Source organism: Spinacia oleracea, chromosome 4 (assembly GCF_020520425.1).
Source record: "Spinacia oleracea cultivar Varoflay chromosome 4, BTI_SOV_V1, whole genome shotgun sequence".
Classification (NCBI taxonomy): Eukaryota; Viridiplantae; Streptophyta; class Magnoliopsida; order Caryophyllales; family Amaranthaceae; genus Spinacia; species Spinacia oleracea.
This window is the reverse complement of record NC_079490.1, coordinates 165,157,762-165,165,690: the sequence shown is the minus strand read 5'-3', so window position 1 is coordinate 165,165,690 and position 7,929 is coordinate 165,157,762. Positions and strand designations below refer to the sequence as shown.

The following is a 7,929-nucleotide window of genomic DNA, read 5'->3' as shown; positions in this document are numbered from 1 at the left end:
ACGAAACAGTGATCCGTCGTTAATGCTTAACGAAGAAACAATAATTCGTCGTTAAATACTTATTCACGATGATCAATTAAGCAATAACGACCAAAAATACCCTCGTAAAATGTCATCCCAACAATAAAAAAAATTAAATTTTGGCAATAACAACGAACTATTATGTAGTGAACATTACAATCATAATAACATTATTTACATTTTTCAAAACACCTACATTTTCTCTATAAAACAATATACAAAACTATAAATCAAATAAAACATATGAAAATTTCGTTACTCAAAAAAAAAAATTGTAAATAGAACTTCAAGTTATGTTAACCCAACAATCACATCTTGTTGTCTTTAAATTCTAATAAAAAAATAACTCATGTTCAAACAAAAAGAAAAAAATAAAATCTAAATAGTTGAAGTGTCCTCTCTTGGAGCCTTAAGTCGTTGTAGTAACACTTCTTTAAATGATTTAAGAACATCTTCAACTGAACTCATGTAGCTCTTAAGTGCATTGTTTTCTTCTTGTACTGTACCCACACAATTTGTAAGAACCAGATTTTGTTAGTTTGCTTCATTCAAACTTAGATTGAAGTACCTCTTTTCTTGGTTATGGTCCTGATATTTCTTTAAATGTTATTCCTTCTCCAAAACCCAAAACCCCATCACGAGACTTCGACTTAAGCAGCTTTTCTGATATCCATATAAAGAAGCAAAAAGAAGTTAAATATCATGGCATAAGAAAGTAAAAATAAAACAAAAAAGGATATAGATGAAGAAAAAGTACCTGTACGTGGAAAAGCTAGTGTTAGTTCTTCTACCATTATTTTCTGAATTTTCCTCCTACAACACATATAACCATGGAATTTAGTAGGAGAAGAGCAAAAAATAGAGAGTAAGAGTGCAACATCAGTTTGTGTAGGATCAGGTTATGGATGAAATATGTCAGTTTGTGTTGCAGTATTATAAATCTGTCACTCATACCCTCCCCACTCCCCAAATATGTCAGTTTATGTAACAATATTATAAATCTGCCAGGTTCGAAACAACGGATGAAGGATATACTCAGCTACTATTGCTTGTATACTTAGATACTACAAGATAACCAGAAATGAAGATACAATTTATTTTTTACGATATACAAAAGAAAAGAAAAATGGAAATGCTGAAAAACTACAAGAGAAAACAAAATTGTGTAAAGAAAACGAACCTTATATACATTTACCACCATATCAAGCCCAATTTTTCATTCACACCCTCTTACCATATTTAGTCTACGTTTGGCACGATCAAAAGTTATTCCTTCCTGCAGAGTCCATGGCATAGCATTCATGCCAGGATCCAAGCTGCAGGACCCCCTTTGTAATGCCTTCAGATTCACTAGAGGCACGATTGTTGGCCATCCGTGAGCACACTACATAAAGAAACTGTCAAAATAAACTCGGGCTAAATCTGCAGAACGGAACCTAGAGATCCCCATGGTTTTGAGACTTACTTGAAAACATAATTATGTTCGCTTCAACTCTTCAGCAACGAGGGAACATTCAGACGCATGAGTTTGTCCCCAAACATAATCGCACCTTTAGAATAAAAATCAAATAGTAATGTTACTAATGGAATATTGGCATCAAGGACTAGTAACATATCCAAGTCATGTAACCAGACTATAATGGGCGTAGGAAGAGCCCACGCCACGCCTGAAACCCATATAGACTAAAGTTTATTTTACCTTCAGGTAGAAGATATAATTTTTATTATCTCCTATAATATTTTTTCCGTAATATATATACATTTTCCTCTTACCTTACTTTCATTAATTCCACATTCTCTTTCTCGTTTTATTATCCTTGTTTTTATTTTAACTTCCCGCTCCTTTCTGGTCTGATCGGTGACAATGACGATCTCCTACGACGATTCATGTTAGCCGACCCCAAAACAATTTGGGACTAAGGCTTTGTTGTTGTTGTTGTTGTTGTAGAAGATATAATTTATTTTAAAGTCCTTTATTTACTTCCAGATAGAAAGCATGGTTTTCACTTTTCAATAGTAGCATATAAATTTGTTACCTGAAGGAAACGCCCAACACTTTATGTAGTTGAGTTAATAGGGTACAATTCTGCAGTGGAATAGGGGATATATATTTCCTTTGTACAATTCCACCCATACCTAGGTCTTAATATACATGATTAGCCACTTTGTGACTAAACTACAAGTCTACAACTAATAACAGAAAACATGAAAGATAATAGGTTAGGCATAAATTAATTCAATCATCAAAATAAATTGTGGGAACTGTAAATCAAAGTCGGTTAGTGACTCTAAACAAAGTTATGTGATAAAGAAAAACACTTCTTGATCATGAAAACTTACCGGCAGAGCTCGAGCATGTGAACCTATTAAATCTGAAAAATATGAACCAAGTTAACATATATTCAAAACTAGTACCCGCAAAAATATCACTCAAAATTACATACTTGAACAAGTTAGATAAAGAAGATTTGCTTACTTATGATAACATAAAAAGCCAAAACTAGCTAAACCTCACTGCCTGCTCTAATGACAGAATTAACCCAACTTCGAATAAAGAGTTGGTTGTAGCTTGTATTTTGGAAGAATACAACTCTGCTAACCTATGTCCACCACGTCTATGCCACAACACCACCTCGTTGCTAGTCAACTGATTCTAGCAGCCCAGCAAAAGTTCATTTATATACCACTACTTTTTAATCAATTACAAGATGTACATAAATAATCAGTAAAAATCAAATCCTATGTTCTTCCCTGTGTAAACCCACAATTAAACTTGCCATGTGGATCAAACTCATTTTTTGTAAGCAGAACAAAAGTTAACCCATCATGGAAAAAGCCAAGTATGCTAAATATTAAAATAAAAAGAATGTCCAAGAGAATCAAGAAAACTTCAAATTCACCACAAAAGTTACATAATATTGGGACTTAAGATGAAATTATTATAAAGACACCAAAATGAGAACACAAGATATAAATGGCCATCATAATAATAGAACCTACTATTTAACCAAGATACCTATAAGTGGTGGATTTAATAATTGGTTTACCCAGCAGCTCACGTAATTCTTGTACTTTATTTGACACATTTGTGAAACTTCTTGTCTAATATATTTTCCCTATAAAAACTACTTCAGCAAAGCAAGAGATGAAAGTCTTAATATGACCAATTCTAAAAGGAAATATATTATGATCAGTAGTACAGTAGAATTAGATTCTCACAAGATAATTTAAAGAGTTTAGTTGGTCTTTAATTTGAGGAATATCTTCAGATCATTCTCTGGTCTCTTAATTCGACCCATCCATCTATCTAGAGGCCTAGAGCTATGTCAGTCCAATAGATTCTCACTCTTTTTTGCGTATAACAAGTAGTAAATGGAGTGTGTTTCCATATTTATACTTGTATTACATATGTTGCCTCTTCTAGTCTATACTGTATGGTGTTTCTAATATTATGCTATGGAATATACTGTTGCATGCTCCAGTCCCGTGTTCTTTATTCAGAATATCAAGCTAAGTTGTACGGTGTACGTCATATTTTTTTTATTCTTCCCCCTTTCCATTCATGTTTAGGCTGCGTTCTATTCACCTAATTTCTACTTATTTTTCCTGAACTTATGTTATCTGAACTTATCTGAACTTATTAGAACTTATCAAAATTTATTTTAGTTATAAGATGTATTTGGCCAACCCTTATTTTTCATGAACTTATCTTATCTGAACTTATCTGAACTTAACTGAACTTATCTGAACTTATTTTCCTGAAATAAGTGGAAATAAGGTGAACAGAACATGGCCTTAATGTCTAGAGTCACCTTGAGGCTTTAAATAAAACATGGGAAGTGCGGCAACAAATTTAAATTTCAACCCAGAGTAACTTTTCAGAATGAGTATTACATATTTATCACTATCTAGCCTATAGTTATGAGTTACCTAAGTTAACTAAGATTAGAAATAATCCCAATTGTATACTATATGACAAACACATTGCAAGGTTCTGCCAAAACCTTACGAGTCAGAACTAGTTCTCACAGTACGTGATACGGACTGATGGATTATAAGAGAAGATGCATGCTAAAGATCTGGAAGTCTCATTTTCAGAAGAAAATGCCTAGATTAGTCTGCTTATTATTCCTGCAAGTATTGAGGAACTTTTTCTTTTTCGGTGTTCCTCATCAGAAATTCAATGCGGCATAAGATACAACAAGAGCTAGTGTTTTTAGGGGAAGAATTGTTAACAAGGCCTAAAAAATTAATGCTTATGGTCAAAACTTGATTATATATAAAAAAATCCATCGTTTCCCTTCTTATACAAAACTTAAGAAACGTTGTATACCTGACCAGAAGATGAAAAGGGGAAAAAAAATCTATATGAGGAAGAAATAATATTGGTAACTGCTTAGCATGAGAAAATGGAATATTAGGGGAATTACAGTCTAAATTCTATCCAATATTCAAATTGCAATTCAAAGAAATAAAAACAGTAAATTTAGGATGATAAAAGTACAAATCTACCTTTGCATCCAACAAAAAATCCTAATTCCTTTCAATTTGCACTTCCAAGGCAATTAGGCAGTAGAATATATTTTAACTCGTGAGCCCAGAAGGGGAAATAATTATCTCATCACAAATCTACTAACAAGAAACCTACCAACAATTAACAACATAAAACAACAGGCCGAAAATCAATAATTCATTTGAGATTTTTTTATTTGTGACAACTACTCATCTGAGATTCAATCACCTATTTTTCGTTTTGCATTTATCAGAAAGAAGAATTTCAAGTCGCAAGAACAACTAAAGAAGGATTCAATTCACAACAATTAACGTTTAGAAACAACCGTTATCCGTACAAATCAAAGAAAAATTAGGAAATTACCAGAATTGTTGCGGTCGATGAAATTAACAGCTAGATCTGAACCCAAATTCATCGATCAATTACACCAACGGGATAAATAAAGCCCTATATTACATTATTAAGTAAAATCATTACTGGAAGTAGAAAAAAAAATCAGAGGAAGGGTATTTGAGAATCACGATTGGAGGGGAGTTCAACCGAGGATTTTAGGTTAGAGGAGAGTAAAGTTTGAGGTGGGCTTCGAAAATACTTTATAAATGATAAATAACGACAGACAATTTTATTTTATTTCTACTTTTTATTTTCTTGTTCACCGCTTATGATGAACTGATTCCTTCGTCGTTATACAATGGGGCGCTTGTAACGGTAACGACTGTATATTGCGTTTGTCGTTGTTATCTCGTCGTTATATATTCATTTTCTAGTAGTGGTACTTGGACGATGGCACTATCGTTGGTGACACTTTGGTGGTTGGAAAGGTCTTGGAGTTGATTTTGGAGGAGGGTCCTCATTTAGGTCTCCATGTTAATGTTGAGAAGACAGAGGTGTTCTGGCCTTCGGAGGATTCACGCAGTCGTCTAGAGGGTGTATTTCCTTCGGATATTGCTCGTCCTGCGCTTGGTGTTAAGTTGCTTGGTGGTCCAGTCAGTTCGGATTCCTCTTTTTGTAAGGAGTTGGTTTCGCAGCGTGTGTCGAAGACTGTTGTGTTGATGGATGCTGTAGCTAAGCTTAATGATCCCCAGTGTGAGTTGTTGCTTCTTCGTGCGTGTACTGGAGTCTCTAAACTCTACTTTGCTATGCGCACTTGTCCGCCTCATCTTTTCGAAGCGGCCCAATTATCCTTTGATGTGGCTCTTCGGGCTTCTTTAGAGCGTATCGTGACTGCTTCGGGACCTGGGTTCGGTGACTGGCAATGACGTCTTGCCACCTTGCCTTATTCTTATGGAGGATTGGGTGTTTATTCAGCTGGTGATGTTCGGCATTATGCTTTTCTTGCATCCCGTTTGCAGTCTTCTGGTTTGCAGGATTCGCTTCTTCGGCTTACAGGTGTTGATGGTCGGGGACCGGCCTTCGATGATGCTCTTGGTCTTTTCAATAGGACCGTGGATACCGACCTTATGAGTAGCCCTAGTGAGATCGCTGCCCCCACACTCATGAAGAAATTGGCAGACATATATTTCACGAAGGTTACTGCGCGCTGATGCGGTATCCGCTTACTCCTTATCTTCACGTCATGTTGCCTTATGGAAATCACAGCAGGGGGATCACTCCTCAGCTTGGTTGCGGGCAGTCCCCATCTCAGGTTTAGGCCAGACTATGAACGGTAAGACTTATCGTTCGATTATTTGCTATCGGTTGGGTATTCCGTTGTTCTCTGATTCGACGCCGTGTTCTGCTTGCTCTCGGGTTTTTGATGGGGACATTTATGGGGATCATGCCGTGTCTTGTGCTGGGATTGTGGGTATCAAACATTGACATAATGTTGTTCGTGATACCCTTTTGGATATTTGCTATCGGTCGGGGATTTCTGCTCGCAAGGAGGTTGATGTTGGGCTGACTAGTGAGGGTGATGGAGCTCTTCGTCCTGCAGATATATTGCTTTATTCATGGGATGGCGGTCTAGATGTGTGTGTTGACTTGACTGGGTCTTCCCCTATGACGCAATCGGGGTTGTCAGGCTTCGTTCCGGGTCGGGTTGTGGCGGTTGCAGCGCAGCGGAAGCTGGATAAGTATGCGGCACGTTGTAGGGCTTTGGGTTACGGTTTCTTTCCTTTTTTCTTCTCTTCTTTTGGGGAATTAGAGAAAGGGGCTGTTTCTTTGCTGAAGCGGGTCCAGACGTACTCCAGGGCACAAGACATTGGGGCACGGGCAGCTGCCCACATTTTCAGCAGGATCGGGTTCGCCATCGGGGAGTGGGGGCCCAGATTGTATCTCGGCTCCCCTCCAACTTCATGTAGTTTACTTGATCTTTGTAGCTTGTTAAGCTTGTAACGTTTTGATGTTTTCTCATAATAATAATAACAATAATAATAATGGCAATAATAATAATAATGACAATAATAATAATAATAATAATAATAATAATAATAATAATAATAATAATAATAATAATAATGATAAAATTAATAAATAACAACCGGAAATAAGATTAACCAAAAAATATATGCTACTGAAAATTGTTCAGTCATTTTCAAAAAATAACACAAATTATAGTAATACTTAGTATGAAAAATGATTTTTGATGATTTTAGAGAGAGAAAAATGATTTTTGAAAGTGTGTCAAAATATAGCAAATTTGGTCTCTATTTATAGATCTTGAAATTTTATGACCGTTGGTATAATTTTTTTTTATTATTATTAATTATTTACGGCAAAATTAGCCACAAACAAAAATGTAGCCGTTTATATAAACAAATGAATTTTTAATCAACTAAGTGACACATGGCAAGCGTGGAGTGGACCACCCGCTGCCATGCAGTTGATGTTTGTTTCAGTTTTGGACTTTTGTGAAATTTGTCCGTTGGAAACTTGATTTTTGCTCCTTGTTTCACGTGCTTTTAGCAATTTCCAAGTGAACATTGTCAGTGTGGGCCTCATTAATTTCGGCGAGCAAAACAACAATTCACCATGCCTCGCGTGTAATTTTTGTTTTCCCCGTGAGCAGTTTGACATCTCCCCATTGATGTGGTATGTTATTTTTTTTTTCCTCACCCTTTTTTGCTCGTGAGCAAAATTTCTCCCCATTGATGGGAGTGCTCTCAATAGGTACAGGAGGAAAATAACAGAAAATCCAGAATGTTTCATATGTGGGGAGCATGAAGAATCTACTCTTCACATTCTTCGTGACTGTCCAGCCGCCAAGATGGTTTGGCGAAAGTTGGGCGGACCAGCACACTCACATCAATTCTTTCAAGGGAATCTGAAGGATTGGATAACTCGAAATATTAGTGCATCTAAGGGCGAGGGCCATGATGAATGGCATACCTTCTTTGGGGTGGCATCATGGTGGATTTGGCGTTGGCGCAACTGTCGGGTTTTTGACAAAGCACAGG

The 7,929-nt window shown here is 36.3% G+C and overlaps 1 long non-coding RNA gene across 2 annotated transcripts; it reads right to left on the bottom strand.

Moving 5' to 3' along the window:
• Positions 1 to 247: 247 nt before the first annotated feature.
• On the bottom strand, positions 248 to 5,228 carry LOC110805513 (uncharacterized). Of its 2 annotated transcripts, XR_002538035.2 has the most exons (6): positions 4,898 to 5,221; positions 2,362 to 2,393; positions 1,487 to 1,571; positions 1,202 to 1,405; positions 779 to 834; positions 248 to 684 (listed from the first exon to the last, which is right to left on the bottom strand). It is a non-coding gene; the product is annotated as an uncharacterized lncRNA (long non-coding RNA). The 2 variants fall into 2 exon arrangements; XR_008932134.1 differs by having other exon boundaries at positions 779 to 1,405; positions 4,898 to 5,228.
• Between the last annotated feature and the right edge of the window lie 2,701 nt (positions 5,229 to 7,929).